Raw genomic sequence first — 19,687 nt, forward strand, 5'->3', positions numbered from 1 at the left:
TGTCCAACTCTTGACTTTGGCTCAGGTCATGACCCCAGGGTCATGGGATCAAGCCCTGCTTTGGGACTCCGCACTGAGTGTGGAGCCTGCTTGGGATTCTCTCTCCCCCTTTCCCTCTGCCCCTCTTCCCCACTCATGCGCTCTCTCTAAAATAAAATTAAAAAAAAAAAATTTTGTAAGGCACTATTCAGGTACACACTAACATTCTGAGAGGTTTGGAGGCTATAAGAATGGCACATAGCTTCAGTAATAGCAGTGTCAAGGAAAGGTTTTGCTGGTTTGTTTTTAATCTGAAGGGAATTTGATCAGGGTTATAATTGAACCGGAAATAGTCTGTCAAGGATGGAAAGACAGACAAGGAAAGGGAGGTCTCAGAATATAAGAACTCCGTCTTAGAAAAAGGGAAACTACTTGTGAAACAGAAGAGAGAAGAAAAAAACTCATAAAAAGAGATCTTTGAGATGGAGAAAAACCAGAACTTCCATCTGGTACCTTCAAACTTTTCTAGAAAATATAAAGTGAAGTCATCTTCCAAAACCGAAAGGGTGGAGATTAGGCACAGGCAGAGAGGTATGGAGTAGTGGCAAAAATGCCGGAAAGCAACTGGATTCACTAATTGGCCAGAACTAGCAGTAGCCACCTAACGATCTCATGACATAACAGAAAGTACTGGAGGAAGCTGGGAAAATCGCTTCTTCCCCACAGTTAGCGTGCACATGAAGCTGCACCACACAAACACAGGAGAATCCATGGGTGCCTGAAGACTATTACTCTATTAGTAATTCCTAGGGTAACAACCACATAATAGTCTATGAAGCTGATGTTACAAAGTGCTATCATTTTTAGGAGATGACGTGAATCATCTAAGGAAGCACCAGAGTTGAAGCATAAATTTCAAAATTGACAAAAAGAAGATCGTTTTCTAGGAAAAATCAAGTTGCAAAGATCTTAGCATGTATTTTTTATGTATGTATAAACTTTGTATAATTGAAAAGTTTTCCCCAAACAGGTAGATTGTTCTGAAACATGGTGTTTTTAGTACACTTTTCTTTTTTTTTTTTTAGTACGAATACCTTTCTAAAGCAGCTCTAAAAAAAAGTAAGTAGCAACAGGGTGCTGTTCACATAAGGACAGGGACCCTGACTGGACAACACTGTAGGTACAGGATGGGCTTGTTAACGAGTGGGCTTCACCACAGGGTAACTGGGCAGTCACCTGCTGGTGTAGATATGGAGACCCTCAAATGTCCAGTTCTGTTGCTCTCTTCTCTGGAGTCACTGAGTTTCTTAGAAAAAAGAGTTCTCCAAGGGCACCTGGGTGGCTCAGTCGGTTAAGCATCCGACTCCAGCTCAGGTCATGATCTCATGGTTTGTGGGTTCAAGCCCCTCATCGGGCTCTGTGCTGACAGCTCAGAGCCTGGAGCCTGCTTCAAATTCTGTGTCTCCCTCTCTCTCTGCCCCTCCCCCACTCGCACTTTGTCTCTGTCTCTTGAAAATAAATACAACATTAAAAAAAAAAAGAGTCTCCTAGATTTAGGGTATACACTTCTGACTGCCAGTGTTCTACAAATAGGTGAAGAAAGGGACAAAGAACAGAAAGGACACATCACCTGATGTGTAGTGTACAGACCTCTGCTTAATCCCCATTTACAGTGTACTTTTCTGTATACTCCAAATCTGGAGCCTCACTGGTGTAGTTTCTCTAGACAGCCAAATTCCCAATTTCTGCTGGGATACTGAATTAGACCAGGATGGGTCCAGCACCATCCAAGATAAATATAATACTACAAGTGCAACCACACATATAACTTTACATTTTCTAGTACCCTCATGAAAAAAGAAAAAGAACAGAAATTAATTTGAATGTATTTTATTTAACTCAAGAGACCCAAAATAGTACTTCAATGCAAAAAATATAAAAATTATTAAGACATTTTCCACCCTTTTTACATACTTAGACTTCCAAATCTGATGTGTACTTTGCATTTACATTTATACTTGAGATTTAGCACAACCTCAATTAGGACTAGCCACATGTTAAATGCTCAACAATTACATGTGGCTGGCTAGTGGCTACCATATGAAATAGTACAGTCTAAGTTATGCTAGGGTAACACAGGACTCCAAAATGTCAATGGCTCAACATAACGAAAAATTTACTTCTGTCTCATGTAAAATGTCCAACATGGGCAGGCAGAGTCCACTTCACAGTCATCCACAGACCCAGGCTGACCATCTTGTTCCTGTACCAAATGAAGCACATGGCTAGGTACTTCCTAAGTAAAGACCAAAGAATCTTCATGGACCTTTCACCGTGTCAACCCAGAAGCAACATGCACTTCCCCTCAAAGCCCACTGGCCAGATCAGTCACATGATACCTCTTTAGCTGAAGGAAACAAAGGGATTAAATGTTCCCATTTGCTTGAAATGAAAGAACTGGATGTAAAAGAGCACTAAGAAGTCATTAGCACAGGCATGCACCTGGCTATGTGGCAAGTGTGAGACGAAGATCTAAGCCCTAGGTTCCAGGGTATAACTGTTTCTTACAGATTTTTAAACCAGTTTTTAGCCTGAATTCTTAACCCTGTTCCATAAAACTGATGCCTGCAATTCTGGGACACTTACAGGGGTAAAATCCAGTTTGCTTGTGAGCACATACCTCTAGAAGCTAAACACACTGGAGAGAACAGCAGGTGACTTTGAAAATATAAGTAAAACTAGGGAGGGTGCAAGAGTTGATGAATCTAACTGCAGATAATGTCAAAGAGCCTAATAGCAAATGGTCTGAAGTTGACGTAGTAGTCCAACCTCTGAATTTAGAAAATACCCAACCAGGCCTCCCTTCCAGCACAGAGCCTTTCACTGGAGAATAAACTGCTAGGAAGAAAAACAAAATTGAACAGAAAAGGTATAGCTGAGGCAATGGAAAAAGAAAGCTCATGGAGAAGTAAAGGACAGTGATAGAATCAGGGGATCCTTGAAGGTGATCAGCCAACTTCTGAAACGTAATTGAAAACAATTCTGGGGGTGCCTAGGTGGCTCAGTCGGTTAAGTGTCCAACTTCAGCTGAGGTCATGATCTCGTAGTCTGTGAGTTCGAGCCCCGCATTGGGCTCTGTGCTGACAGCGCGGAGCCTGGAGCCTGCTTCAGATTCTGTCTGTCTGTCTCTCTCTCTCTCTGCCCCTCCCCGCTCACACTCTCTGTCTCAAAAATAAATATTAAAAAAAATTTTTTTAACAAAAAAAAAAGAAAAAAACCCCAATTCTGTGAAGTTAAAAATGCTATCCTGAATCACTATATTTCCTTCTAAAAACCCAGGAAAACTAATTTCAAAATGTCCCATGAAGAAGTTTCCAGAATCAAATCTCATACAAGTTACTATAAGGTTAAATAACATCCTTTTATGCAATTAAAGCAAACCGGAAGAGCAGCAACACAAAACTGATAAAAACTGTAACCTACTAAGAAGCTAAAAGTGTTAAGAAAACTATATAAGGCATGGAAAAAACAACATCAGATGGAGAACCTCAGAAATGTGAGAACATGACTCAAAATAGAATCAGAATTTTAAAAATTTTATTTTAGATATAAAGACTAAAAACAAAAGAGCATAAGAGTAGATAAACACAACAGGTAATGTGAAAAGGAGTCTATCCCTAAAAATTAAAACTAAATTTTTTTTTGTATGAAGAAATAAAAAGAATTCTAGATTCTAGGAAAAGTGAAAAATATTGTTCTAACTTTTGTTCAAAATAGTAATCACTGGGGTGCCTGGGTGGCAGGGTAAGCGTCTGACTTCGGCTCAGGTCACGATCTCGCAGTCCGTGAGTTCGAGCCCCACATCAGGCTCTGTGCTGACAGCTCAGAGCCTGGAGCCTATTTCAGATTCTGTGTCTCCCTCTCTCTCTGACCCACCCCGTTCATGTTCTATCTCTGTCTCAAAAATAAATAAACGTTAAAAAAAAAAAAAAAAAGTAATCACTGAAGAAAACCCAAGAAAGGGAACTAAACACTAAAAGCTAATTCAAGAAAATTTTCCTAAAATAAGATTTAAAACTACATGTTTATGGCATACAATGCATACACTTGAGAATACCGACACAAAATAAAACCAAAACATATTACAGTAAAATCACAGAACTTTTATAAGAATAAACAAAACCTATGTGAGCATCTAGGCCAAAATGTCAAATAACTAATAAGGAAGAGAGAATTACATTATCGGCAGGTTTTTCCAAAAGCAACAGTTTATGACAGAAAAAAAGTTAAAATACTCAAGAAACAAAATGAGAGCCAACAATTTTATAGCTGGCAAAACTAATTTTCCAGTATAAATGATACACATTATCATCATGCAAAAATTCAGGGAATAATGTTCTCACGAGTGTTTCTAGAGAAATCTCCTAGAGAATAAGCTTCAGAGAGCCAATATGATTAAAGGAATACGGACATAAGGACTAGAAGTGAGCATTAAATAGCAACTGGGGCGCATGGGTGGCTCAGTCGGTTGAGCGTCCGACTTCGGCTCAGGTCATGATCTCACGGTCTGTGAGTTCAAGCCCTTCTTCGGGCTCTGTGCTGACAGCTCAGAGCCTGGAGCCTGCTTCAGATTCTGTGTTTCCCTCTCTCTCTGCCCCTCCCCTGCTCACATTCTGTCTCTCTCTCTCTCAAAAATAAAGATTAAAAAAAATAATATAAATAAATAAATAAATAGCAACTTACAGACTCACTAAATACAGTGAAAAGGAGGAAAGTTATAGCACATAATGGCTATATGACCTGATAATATAGAGGGTATAACTACCAAGAAATAAAGAGCATATGAAAAAAGTATTAACTCTCTTCAATAATATTGGTGGTGGATGTATTAGTTCTGTTATTGTGAAACTATAAGAGATATAATACGATAAAATAAATGAGGGTAGAATATTCTATTGCCCCTATATCCTTGAAAACCAGGATTCCCAATATCTATTTCCTAGTACTATTCACCTAAAAGACCTACAAACGAAGACAAAACAGTAGCAATGAGCATCCTGAGAGTCCAGATCATGGTTTTGAAATACTACTTGCCAATGAAAGAAACCAGGATTCATAGAAATGTTTCATGTTTGAGGCAGAATTGTTTCAAGATGTTCTTGGAATGTCTTGTTTTATAAGGTAGTAAAGAAGCTAACCAACAACTATTTGAGTGATGTCAAAGGACTCAGGAACCAACCTGAAGAGACTCCTAATGGGCCAAAGATGGGATGCTTTGGGCTTTAGCAAGTATATAAGAATTGGAACAGATTGAATCTCATCAAATGTGTTTAAATCCACGATGGATGAAGCCGCAGAGGAGGGAGGTTGATAGAGGAGGGGGAGGAGAAGGTGGGGTGGAAGGAAGGGAGGAAAGGAGGAAAGAAAACCAATCACCTTCAGAGAAGATATGGAGCCATTTTAACATTTTAAAAACTGTTATGAGGGACCAACCCACTGATGGGGGACCCCCACGCTTTATGAGTTTAACCTTCGGGAGTTCTACTAGGTCATCACAGTGAGTATCAAAGAAAAATCCCCTTGAGATTCTGTCAGAAAGAGGGGGGAAAATACCATTTTGAAATACATCACAGCATTCTATCATTCGTAAGGCCTGCCTTTTCAAGAAAAACTATTTTACCAGAGCCTAAATTATGTTTTTTTGTTTGTTATTTGCCAAAGCCTAAAAAGCCTAGGACAAGGGAAACACCCAACTCTAGCCCAGGCTAGCCGTCCATGTGCGGGAAGGAGGAACACAACTAAGAAGCACTTATGAAGTTCAAGGTCCAGAGACACCAGCTCACTAAAAAAATGAGACTTCATCAGCGCACCTGGGTGGCTCTGTCCACTAAGCGAGTGACTCTTGATTTCGGTTCAGGTCATGATCTTGCAGTTCCTGAGTTCAAGCCCCACATTGGGTTCTGAGCTGACAGTGCAGAGTCTGCTTGAGATTCTCTCTCTCTCCCCCCCTCTCTCTGCCCCTCCTCCGCCCACACACTCTCTCTCAAAATAAATTAAAAACAAAAAAATGAGACCTCATCATAAGACTACAGAACACTTCCTCTCCCCCCAGTACCTTAATACCACATTACTAAAGGCCTATTTACAGCAGTTTCTTTTTACCTTGTACATCATGTACAGCCAGCAAGAAAAAAATCACAAGGCATACTAAAAGGCAAACACCAGTTTGAAGAGACAGAGCAAGCATCAGAACCAGACTCTGATATGGTAGAGATAACAGAATGATCAGACTGGGAATTTAAAACAACTACAATCACTATGCTGTGGACTCTGCTGGGCAAAGTAGCCAGTATGCAAGAACAGATACATAACAAAAGCAGAGAGATAGAATGCATAACAAAAATGGAAGAATGTCTTTGATGGGTTTATTAGTAGACTAGTCATGACTAAGGAAAGAATCTCTGAGCTTGAGGATATCACTGTAAAAAATCCCCAAAACTTAAAAGCAAATCAAGAGACTGAAAAAGATTTTTTAAAAGAACAGAACATCAAAGAACTGTGGGACAACTACAAAAAGTATAACACATATAATATGAGTATCAAAAGAAAAAGCAGCAGGAAAAGGAAAAGAAAAAGAGAAAGGAACAGAAAAAAAATATCTGAAACACTAATGACTGAAAAATTTTCCAAATTAATGTCAAACACCAAGCCACAGATCCTGAAAGTTCAGAGAACACCAAGCAGGGTAAATGGCCAAAAAAACTATGTCTATACAGCTCATTTTCAAACTACAGAAAACCAAAGATAAAGAAATAACTAGAAAGAAATAAACTTGAAAGAAGAACACACACAAAAAAACCACTTTACCTATACAGGAGCAAAGATATGAATTACATCCAATTTCTCAGAAACCATGCAGACAAGAAAAGAATGGAATGAAACACTGAAAGTGTCAAAATAGGGGCGCCTGGGTGGCTCAGTCAGTTATGCATCCAACTTTGGCTCAAATCACGATCTCACAGTTCCTGGGTTCAAGCTCCATATCAGGCTCTGCACTGACAATGCAAAGCCTGCTTAGGATCTTTCCACCTCTCTCTCTGCCCCTCCTTAGCTTGTACTTTCTCTCTCTCTCAAAATAAATAAATAAACTTAAAAAATAAAATAAAGTGTCAAAACTTTTCAAAAACAAAACAAAACCAAACCACCAACCTTGAATTCCATACCCTGTAAATTATTCTTCAAAAGTGGAGCAGAAATGGAGATTTTACCAGGTGTACAAAATTGAGGCAATCCATTGCCAGTAGACCTGCCTTGCAGATAACACTGAAAAGAAGTTCTTTAGAGAGAAGGAAAATGATATAGTTCAGAAACACAGATCAAAATAAAGAAAGGAATAACACTGAAAGATATATGCACCCCTATGCTTATTGCAGCATTATTTACAACATCCAAGGGATGGAAGCAAGCCAAGTGTCCATCAATGGATGAATGGATACAGAAGATGTGGTGTATATGTATATACAATGGAATACTACTCAGCCATAAAAAAGAATGAGTTCTTGCCATTTGTGAAAACATGCATGGATCTAGAGGGTATTGTGCTAAGTGTAACAAGTCACAAAAAGAGAAATACTCTGACTTCTCTTAAATGTGGAATCTTAAAAACAAAACAAACAAACAAAAACCAGAAAGAGACTCATAAATACAGAGAACAAACATGGTTTCCAGAAGGTCGGGAGGAGGGGGAACGGGTAAAATAGGTGAAGGGGATTAAGAGGTACAAACTTCCAGTTATAAAATAAGTAAGTCATGGAGATTAGAAGTACAGCATAGGGAAGATAATCAATATTATAATAATGCTGTATGGTGACAAGTGGTGTTTATACTTACCATGGGAAGCAATGAGGAATGTACAGAATTGTAGAATTCTTATGTTGTACAACTGAAACGAATATAACACTGTATGCCAACTATACTTCAATAATTAAAACACACACACACACACACACACACACACACAAAAGAATAAAGAAAAAGAGTGGGACAAAAGGGGGAACAAAGAACATGGGCAATATGGTAAATTACATCAATAATCACTGTAACGTCAAGAGTCTACACACACAAAAAGACAGGGATTGTCCGAATAAATCAAAAAACAAGTGGTCTGTGATATATGTGGTCTGTAAGAAACCCACTTTAAATATAAAGACATGTTATTAAATAAAAGTAAATGGATGCAGAAAGATTCACCACACTAACACTAATCAAAGAAAGTGGGAGTAGCTGTATTAATTTCAGACAGAGTAGACTTCAGAGCAAGGAAAGTTATCAGAAATAAACAAAAGAATTACATAATCATAAAGGGGTCAATTCTTCAAGAAGACAATTCTTTTTTCTTTTGATGTTTATTTATTTATATTTGAGACGGAGAGAGAGGGAATGAACATGGAAGAGGCAGAGAGGGAAAGAATCCCAACCAGGTTTTGTGCTCTCAACACAGAGAACCATGAGATATACCTGATCTGGAAACAAGAGTTGGACACTTAACCAACTGAGCCACCCAGGCACCTCAAGACACTATTCTTTTTTTTTTTTTGAAGACACAATCCTTAATGTGTATATATGCACCTAACCAGGAGGCATCGAAATACAAGAGACAAAAGCTGATAGAATTGCAAGGAAAAACAGACGAATCCACTATTACATTGATGACTTCAACACCCCTCTATCAGAAAGGGACAGATACAGCAGGCAGAAAATAAAAATAAGATTATAGTTGAACTCAACAGCACCATCAATAAGCTGGATATAATTTGTATTTATCAACTACTTCATCCAAAAATGGCAGAATATATATGATTCTCAAGCTCATATGGAACATTCACCAATACAGACCACAATTCTGGGCCATATATACCTTAACAAATTTAAAAGATCCAAATTCATCTAATGTCTCTTCTGAGACCACAATGAAATTAAAGTAGAAACAAAACCTGAAAGATAGCTGGAAAATCTCCAATACATGGAGATTAAATAATTTATTTCTAAATTTTAAAAAAGGCCAAAGAAGAAACCTCAAGAGAAATTTAGAAATAATTTGAACTAAATGAAAATGTAAATACAACTTTTCAAAGTTTGTAGGATGCAATGAAAGCAGTGCTTAGAGGGGAAATGAGAGCACTGAATGCATATATTAGAAAAGAAGAAAGATCTAAAATCAATAACATAAGTTGTCACCTAAAAAACTAACAAGAAAAGCAAATTAAATTCAAAGTAAGCAAATGAAAATAAACAATAAAAATTAGAGCAGAAAACAATGAAACTGAAGCAGGAAAAAAAAAAAAATCAATGAAACCAAAAGCTGGTTCTTTGAAAAGATCAATAAAATTGATAAAAAGAGAAATGATACAAAGTACTAAAACAGCATAAGAAACGAAAGAGGGAATTATCACTACAGATCACACGGTCACTACAAGAATAATCACAGTATACCATGAACCTCATTATGCCCACAGATGAAATGGACCAATTCCTTGAAAGGTACAATGTGCCTGACAAGATGCTTAACATCATTCATCATCAGAGAAACACAAATCAAAATCACAAACACAGGAAACAATAGATGTTATGTTGACAAGGATGTGGAAAAAGGAAACACTTTAACACTATTGGTAGGAAGGCAAACTGGTGCAGTCACTCCGGAAAACAGTATAGATGTTCCTCGAAAAGTTAAAAATAGAACTAACCTATGACCCATGACCCAGCAATTACACTACCAGGTATTTACCCAAAGGATACAAAAATACAGATTCGAAGGGGTATGTACACCCTGATGTTTTTAGCAGCATTAGCAACAATAGTCAAACTACGGAAAGAGCCCAAATATCCACTGACCGATGAGTGGGTAAAGAAAATGTGGTATATATTTACAACAGAATATTATGCAGCCATCAAAAAGAATGAAATCTTGACATCTGCAACAATGTGGATGAAGCTAGAATATATTATGTTAAGCAAAGTAAGTCAGTCAGAGAAAGACAAATACCGTATGGTTTCACACTCATATGTAAAATTTAAGAAACAAAACAGATGAATATATGGGAAGGAAAAATAATAGAGTGAGAGGGAGAAGAGCAAACCATAAGACTCTTAACTATAAAGAACAAACAGAGTTGAAGGAGGGAGGTAGGTGGGGGATGAGCTACAAGGATAATGAATATTAAGGAGGGCACTTGTTATGATGACTACTGGGTGTTATATATAGTGAATGAATCACTAAATTCTACTTCTCAAACCAATATTACACTGCATATTACCTAGAATTTAAATAAAAATTTGAAACAAATGAAAGTCAATGTGCCAAAACACACAAATGAAGAAATGAAGAAACAGACAATCTAAACAGGCTTGTCTCTACTAGAGAAATTGAATCATAATTAATAAGCTTCCAAGGCAGAAAGCACCAGGTTCTGATGAGTTCTCTAGTGAATTCTAGCAAACACGAAGATATTATACCAATTCTCTACAATCTTATCCAGAAGATAGAAGCTAAAGCAATACCTCCTATTTCATGCTATATACTCCAATACCAAAAAGACAAACACATTACAAGAAAACTACAGATTAACATCTCTCATAAACATATATACAAAAGTCCTGAACAGAATATTATCCAAAAAATATATATAAAGAGTTACATACCATAGCCAAGTGGGATTTATCCTATGTATGCAAGGCTGGATCAACATTTGAAAAATCAATTAATGCAACCCATTATATCCACAGACTAAAGAAAAATCACATGATCCTATCATTAGATGCAGAAAAAGTATTTGACAATATTCAACATCCATTCATGATAAAAATTCTCAGAAAACTAGGAATAGAAAGGAACTTTCTCAATTTGATTTAAAAAAAAATTTACAAAAACCTACAACTACTTAATATCATACTTAAGGGTGAGACACTCAAAGCTTTCCCACTAAAATCAGGAACAAGGGAACAATACTCTCTCTCACCACTCCTTTTCACACTGTAAGTCCTAACCAAGGGAATAAAAGAAAAAGAAATAAAAGGTCTACAAATTGGAAAAGAAGAAATACAACTGTCTTTGCTCATAGATGACATGACTATCTATGTAGAAAATTCAGAAGAATCAACAGCAACAACAACAAACTCCTAGAATAGTGACTCCAGCAAGGCTTCAGGATACAGGGTTACAATATAAAAGTCAACTGCTTTCCTATATACCAGCAATGAACAAGTGGAATCTGAAATGTAAAAGCTATCACTTATATTAGAATCCCCCCAAAATGAAATACTTAGGTTTATACAAATCTAACAAAATATGTACAGGATCTGTATGAGGAAAACTACAAAACTCTGATAAAAAAAAAAAAATCAAAGAACTAAATAAATGGAAAGATGACCCATGTTCACGGATAAGAAGACTCAATACCGTCAAGATGCCAGTTCTTCCCTACCTGATCTACAGAGTCAGTAAAATCCCGGTCAAAAGCGCAGCAAATTATTTTGTGAATCTTGACAAACTGATTCTAAAGTTGATACAGAGATTAAAAAAAAAAAAAACAACACACACACACAAACTAGGCTAATCAACACAATATCATAGGAGACGAATAAAGTTGGAGGACTGATGGTACCAACTTCAAGATTCACAGTAAAGCTACAGTAATCAAGACAGGGTGGTACTGGCAATAGAACGGACAAATAGATCAATGAAAAAGAATGCAGAGCCCAGAAATAGACCCACATAAATATACTCAACTCACACTTGACAAAGGAGCAATGGCCATAACAATGGAGCAAAGTCTTTTCAGTAAATGGTGCTAAAACAATTGAATATCCACATTTTTTTAAAGCTGGGGCGGGGGGGGGGGGGGGGGGGGGAGGGGGGGGAGTGCCTAAACATAGACTTTTCATCCTTCACAAAAATTAACTCAAAATGGTTCACAGACCTAAATGTAAAATGCAAGACTCTTAGGAAACAGTGTAAGAGAAAACTTAGATGACCTGGGGTTTGGCAATGAATTCTGAGATGTAACACCAAAGGCGTAATCCATTAAAGAAACAACTGATAAGCTGGGCTTCATTAAAATTAAACACTTCTGCTCTATAAAATACAATGCCAAGGGAATGAGAAGACAAGCCACAGACTAAGAAAAAATACTTGCAAAAGATATATCTGAGGACTGTTTTCCAAAATATACAAACAACCGTTACCAGTAAGAAAAGAAACAACCCAATGTAAAAATAAGCAAAAGACTCAAACAGAACTTTACCAATAAAGATGTACAGATGGCATATAAGCATATGAAAAGATGTTCAATATCTTATATCATTAAGGATTTGCAAATCAAAGCAACAGACAGATGTCACTACACACTTAGAGTAGTCAACAAAACACTGACAACACTAAACACCAATAAGGATATGGAATAAGGACTCTCATTTATTACTGGCGGGAATGCAAAATGATACAGCCACATTGTAATAGTGTGACACTTTCTTACAAAACTAAAAGTACTAGTAGCAAAAATCTAGAAATCATGCTCTTTGGTACTGCAAGTGAGTTAAAAGCTTACGTCCACACAAAAACCTACACAAGGATATTTATAGCAGCTTTATCCATAATTGCTGAAACATGGAAGCAACCAAGATGTCCTTCAGTACGTGAATGGATAAATAAGCTGTGGTACATCCAAACAATGGATTATTACTGAGCACTAGAAAGAAATGAGCTATCAAGCCATGAAAAGACATGGAGAAAACTTAAACGAATATTACTAAGTAAATCTGAAAAGGCTATATACCGTATAATTCCAATTATATGGCATTCTGGAAAAGGCAACACTATGGTGTCAGTAAAAAGATCAGAGGTTGCCAGGGTTAGTTGGTAGGGAGGGATGCACAGGCAGAACACAGAAGAATCTTAGGGCAGAAAAGCTATTCTGTATACTACTGGGGTGGATTCATGTTATTATACATTTGTCAAAATACATAGAATGTATAACACCAAGAGTGAACCCTAATGTAAACTAAGGACTATGGGTGATGATGTGTCAATGTAGGTTCATGAACTATAACAAATGTACCACCCTGGTGGGGGTTGTTGATAATGGGGGAGGCTATGGAGGTGCAGACAGTAGGTATATGGGAAATCTCTTTACATTCTGCTCAATTTTGCTGTGAACGTGAAACTTCTCTAAAAAATAAAATCTATTTCAAGTGTGTGTGTGTGTTTGTGTGTGTCTGTCTTTATGGTGTATTTTTCTTACATTTTATTAATATAATGTAATTCATCAATTCTAAGACACACATCTTTTCACATTTTAACAAGTGTAAAATCAGGAACATCCTAAAATCAATATAGTATTTAAAAGGTATCATTTTTTTTCTTAATGGTTAGAATAACAGTATTATCAATACCTGCAGATTATACAGATATATGTGCTATAGGGTTGATGAAACACATTCCAGAATATATAACTTAACTTCAGAAAGAATTAGATGAGTTTGCTAGTACTAACCGCCAAATGTTTTTTCATATACAAACCTTGTAAAATGTAATAAATATGAGTTTTCCACTAGCAGCAGACTGATTTCTAATTAATTCATCGGTGGATTAATATGTTCAAAATCCTCAACTTTAGTATTACTTACTATGATTAATCACCTCTATTTATGTATCACTCACGGTGCTACATTTTTCTCCCTAACCTAAACAGAATTTCTTCATTCAGATGCTCAGTCACTCAGATGTAAGAATCATCACATGCACAACCCTTAGATGCATTAAGAGCTGCCCTCATCTCTTATGCTAAGCATGCTTTGGAAACTCATCCATTCTAACACATTCCATCAGATTTGTAAAGTTATTAAAGTTATTTTTTTTAGTATTTAATGAATGGATAGTTTGTTTTTGGAATCCTACAGGAAAAAGGCTGGCTTTTTATTCACTACTGGTCCTTCGACCATAATTATTACATTTTTGCCAATTCTTTCTCCCCACCCACTTCTGGTCATTTCTCCAGCCCTGCAAAATCTTACCCATCTGGCTTTACGGAGTAAGCTGTAAAATTAATTTAAAAGCTCAGACAGATTCTCCACTCTAAAATACCCTTTTAAAATCAAACTCACTGAAAATTAGTCAACTCTGTCCATTCCTGTTCTACCAGTTAAAAAAAAAAAAAAAAAAAAGGATGCTATTGAAAGTTATAAATTTCTGTGGACAATGCCACCAACTGATAGGAGGGTTCTAAGAAACACATGGTAAAACTCCAGAAACCACAATGTACTTCACCCACTCATAAGGAAATGCACACTTTGTTTTCTTCACCATCGCAATCTGGAATTTAGAAAAATGTAGTGATAACAATCCTTAAAGAAAAGTCAACATTTCTGCAGCCCATTTCTAACAAAATAAAATGCAAATGACAGGTGAGAAATCATTATTTCTGCATGAAGCCACAGAATATGACCCTTTTTTGTTTGTCTGTTTTCCTAGAGCAATACCAGTAAAATTACTTATGCCTCTGCCTGTTCAACTTCAGTGCACATGAATTCGTGAATGAGCACATTCAAGAATATCTAAAAGTTAATAAATATTATGCACAATGAAAACACTCTTTAACAAATTATAGATCATGGGGTGCCTGGGTGGCTCAGTTGGTTAAGCATCTGACTCAATTTCGGCTCAGGTCATACCTCACAAGTTCATGGGATCGAGCCCCACATCGGGCTCTGCACCAACAGCATGGAGCCTGCTTGGGATTCTCTCTCTCCCTCACTCTCTGCCCCTCCCTCGGTCATCCCCTCTCTCTCAAAATAAATAAACATTAAAAAAATTATAGATTAGTATTATGACAGGGATGTGGGTTCCAGAGATCTGTGCATTTTTCGAAACTAACTGGACTGTACACATAAGCCCTGTGCATTTCACTTTATATATGTGTGTGTGTGTATATATATGATATATATATACACATATATATATCATATATATATATATCATATATATATAGTGGTTGGATTACAGTTGAAGGTATTTGTACAAACTAAAATTATTTTTGAAAAAATAATAAAAACATCTATTTCCTAAATATGTTCACTGAAAGGGACTAAAAGCAATGACAGCCAGTACCAATAAAAACACCTATAATGGCTATATCCTGGTTCCTATGTATTGTTTCCATTAACTCTAGGAGTGAGTTAACTAGAGATGACCACTTTCTCCCTGTCTCTTCACATGGCTGTGTTTCAATTTTCCCTTTTCTATAAGGACACAGATCACATTGGATTAGGGCCCACTTTAACAGCATCATTTTAATTTGATGGTGTTTGCAAAGACATTATCTCCAAAAAGGTCACATTCTGACATCCTATGGGTATTTTATAAGAGAATATATGGAATTTTATGGAGAAATTTTATGAGAACTAAGAAATCTGCCTGGTCTTCAAGTATCTCCCCATAAATTGCTTATTAGTTGTAAAGGGGAAAGGAGTAACTCTACGATGGAGAAAAAGGAGGACATCTTGACCAGGCAATCAAAATTAATATTAGCAATTCACATTACCAACGTACGACAAACATATTAAGCCTCTGAATACGATACCCTAAGAAAGGACACATCCTCATTTATGTAAAATTCTGGCCAGAGATGCATCATCTAAATCCAATAATGAGAAAATGTCAGATAACTCCAAATGGTGGAATATGGCATAAAATAACTGACTTATATTCTTCAAAAATGTTAATGTCATGCAAAATAAAAAACAACTAAGGACCTGCTCCAAATTAAAGAAACAGGAGAACTAAATATCATATGTGATGCCATGCTTAATCCTCTCTGGAGGAAAAAAGTCAAAAACCTTTTTTGACTGCTTAGTTGAGACAAGAGACAACACAGGAAGAGAGACTGTAGACTAAAGTACTGTCTCAATGTTAAGTTCCCTGAATTTGATAACCTAAGTGGGATTACATGTGAGAATATCCTTGTTCTTGGAAAACAGAAACTGAGACATTAAGGGTAAAAGGACATAATATATACAACATTACTCTTTCAAACAGTTCATCAAAAATAATTTGCATGTGTGTAGGTGGGTGAAGGAAAGAGGGAGAGAACCAGAGAATGACACAAAAGTGGAAAACTGTCAAAAACTGCTGAATGTAGGTAAAAATATACGGAGTTCACTGTGCAATTCTTGCATCTTTTCTATATAAATAAAACAAAATAAAAACAAAATAAAACCAAAAATGAATTATGGTCACCTGGGTGGCTCAGTCAGTTTAGCGTCAGACTCTTGATTTCAGCTCAGGTCATGATCTCACATTCGTGGGATTGAGCCCCATGTTGGGCTCTGCACTGACAGCGCTTGGGATTCTCTCTCTCCCTCTCTGTCCCTCCCCAACACACACACAAAACACACACACACTCTCTCTCTCTCTCTCTCTCAAAATAAATAATAAAATAAATTTTTAAAAAAACACAAAAATGAATTAAGTTCGTATGTTGTAGCCCTAAGCCCCAGTACCTCAGAATGTGACCTTATTTGGAGACAATGTCTTTGCAGAAGTCATCAAATTAAAATGATGTCATCAGAGTGGGTCCTAATCCAATGTGATTGGTGTCAAAAGGGGAAATTTGACACAGATGTGTCCAAAAGAGAGAGAGAGAGCAAACAGCCATCCACAATCCCATGAATGCTTGAAGCTATGAGAAGTGAAGGTAAGAGGTCTGGAACAGAACCTTCCCCTGCACCTTCAGAGACAGTACAGCCCAGGCAACAACTTGATTTTGGATGTTAGCCTCCAGAAGTGGGAGAAAATAATTTTCTGCTATTCTAAGCAAAAACAAAAAACAAAAGAATTAGACTAGCAAAAAAACTACCTTTAGGGTATTATGCTAAAATAAAATGCTTTTCACAGATATATGAGATATACTTTCACCAAATTACAATTTTTAAAAACACAAATATTTGTATTCACTGTTGTTCACCAAAAATGGAAGAAATCATCAAACACCAACCTTGCAACATAAAACTGTGATGTAAAAAGATTAACCAAATTCAATGCACTATCCCTAAAATAAGCACTTTTAACACAAACTAAATCCCAAACTGAGAATACATTAAAATTGGTTTAGCAAAGTTATCATTATTTAAAGATCATATTATATATACATTTTAAATCCTCACTTTGGATCAATGGAAAAAGTATCAAAACTAAAAAAAAAAAAGTTAAATATGTTGAATGGCTTAAATACACAATTGGTAAGTTGTATATTAACAGTTTATAAAATATAATGGAAAAACAATCTCAAAATGGCACTTAAAAATAATACTACAAAACTTTACTGAATGTCAAAGAAGACTAATAAAAGAAGCTATGCCATTTTAGGAGTTAGAAAACTACATACACTGTAAAAATGTCAGTTCTCTCCAAATCTATCAATAAGTGTTAACAGGCTTTTAAATGGAATCAGACAAAAGGAGTCTGAAGACATTTGAAAAAATAAACATTGGAATATCCTACCTTTTTAGAAAAACACCATTTGCCTCACCAATTATTAAAATACAGTGGGGGCGCCTGGGTGGCGCAGTCGGTTAAGCGTCCGACTTCAGCCAGGTCACGATCTCACGGTCCGTGAGTTCGAGCCCCACGTCCGGCTCTGGGCTGATGGCTCAGAGCCTGGAGCCTGTTTCCGATTCTGTGTCTCCCTCTCTCTCTGTCCCTCCCCCGTTCATGCTCTGTCTCTCTCTGTCCCAAAAATAAATAAACGTTGAAAAAAAAAAAAAAAATTTAAAAAAAATAAAAAAAAAAATAAAATACAGTGAAAGTTGCGTGCCTGGGTGGCTCAGTCGGTTAAGCACCAGACTTCAGCTCAGGTCATGATCTTGCAGTTCGCGAGTTCAAGCCCCGCATTGGGCTCTGTGCTGACAGCTCAGAGCCTGGAGCCTGCTTTGGATTCTGTGTCTCCCCCTTTCTCTGCCCCTTTGCTACTCACACTCTGTCTCTCCATCTCTCAAAAATAAATAAATAAATAATAAATAAAATACAGTGAAACCTACGTCAATATAAAGAGTGTGACCCTACTATCACAAGACAGATAGATTACAAGAGAAGATCAAGGGGCACCTGGGTGGCTCAGTTGGTTAAGCACCTGACTCTTGATTTTGGTTCAGGTCACAATCTCAGTCGTGGGATCAAGCCCCATGTCAGGTTCTGCACGGACAGCACGGAGCCTACTTGGGATTCTCTCTCTCCCCCTCTCTCCCCGTCCTTCCCCTGCCCTAGCTCTCTAAGCAAATAAATATTTTAAAAAAATAAGACAAGATCAAGAGTAGATCCAGAAATAGAAGAATATAATAAAAAAGCATCTCAAATCAATAAAAGGTGTTGAGAGAACTTGCTAACCATTCGGGAAAAAACTTAAGTTGGATCCTTACCTCACGCAACAAAATTAATTCCAGATAAATAAAAGGTTAAAAATGTAAAATGTGAAGCTATAAAAGAACTTGAAAATAATACTGCAATGAGGAAGGAATTTCTAAGTTTGACATCAGAGGTAAGGAAAGGCTGATGTAAACTGTTATTGAAGGTAACACTGAATACAATTTTTTTCTGTTTTATGGATCAGTCTTAATAAGCCTATAACATTATTACAGTTATGTTGTGTTTTCAGAGTAGTGACTAGGGCAGTAAGATCAGAGTACTGTATTCTACCTATTTGACTTCATTTCATAGAGAACAATCTTCCACTTTGATTTGACAACTGGCTTTTCCTGTAATGGTTAGGAGGTTATTGAATAATAAAAAGTCTTTAACACCTTTTTTTCCACATTTCTGTAATTGCTATCTTCAGTTGGAATGAAAAATTATCTAAAATTCAGGTAACTTCCTGTAAGTTGGTACTGAGTTATTAGAATAAACATCAAATTTTAAAATTAATATTTTAGGTAGAGAAATAAGAATTACCTACAAAAACGTTTTTTCTCCCTCAAGCTAGTACCACTGGATCCGAGTGTCACTTGCACCGTGACTGGGTTAAATCACTTGCATTATAAGCCAATGTCTGCAGGGAACCTGGGTGGCTCAGTCGGTTGAGCGTCTGCCTTTGGCTCAGGTCATGATCTCATGGCCCATGGGTTTGAGCCCCATGTCGGGCTCTGTGCTAACAGCTCAGAGCCTGGAGCCTGCTGTCTCCCCCTCTCTCTGCTCCTCCCCCACCCAAGCTCCGTCTCTCTCAAAAATGAATAAACATTAAAAAAAAAAATAAGATAATGTTTACTCTTCAGGAAAAGGAAAAGAAAAGCCCTTATTTAAATGTGATATCCCATGTCACATACCTAGATTCTTCTCCCTTTTTCTTCCTTTCCTTTCTGAGACAGTGTGAGTAGGGGAGAGGGGCAGAGGAAGAGAGAAAGAGAATCCCAAGCAGGCTCCATGCTCAGTGTGGAGTCTGACATGGGGGCCCACAACCCTGAGACCATGACCTGAGCCAAAATCAAGGGTCAGACATTCAACCGACTGGAGCCACCCAAGCACCCCATTTTTTTTTTTTTTTTTAGATTCCCTTTCCCTTCTGTCATAGTCACTCAAGCATTGTGCCTGCAGTAGTATTCCTAGTATTCCAAGAAGTATTCCTAATGTAGTTCAGGCTTAACGTCATTATTTTTAACTTTCCAA

General features: G+C 37.0%; 1 protein-coding gene across 2 annotated transcripts in view; it reads right to left on the reverse strand.

Annotated features, from left to right (window-relative positions):
- The window catches only part of BMPR1A (bone morphogenetic protein receptor type 1A), a 138,737-nt gene that overhangs the window by 74,280 nt on the left and 44,770 nt on the right, over positions 1-19,687 (reverse strand). The window lies entirely within an intron of this gene.

This window comes from Panthera onca, chromosome D2 (assembly GCF_046562875.1).
Source record: "Panthera onca isolate mPanOnc1 chromosome D2, mPanOnc1 haplotype 2, whole genome shotgun sequence".
NCBI classification, from domain to species: Eukaryota; Metazoa; Chordata; class Mammalia; order Carnivora; family Felidae; genus Panthera; species Panthera onca.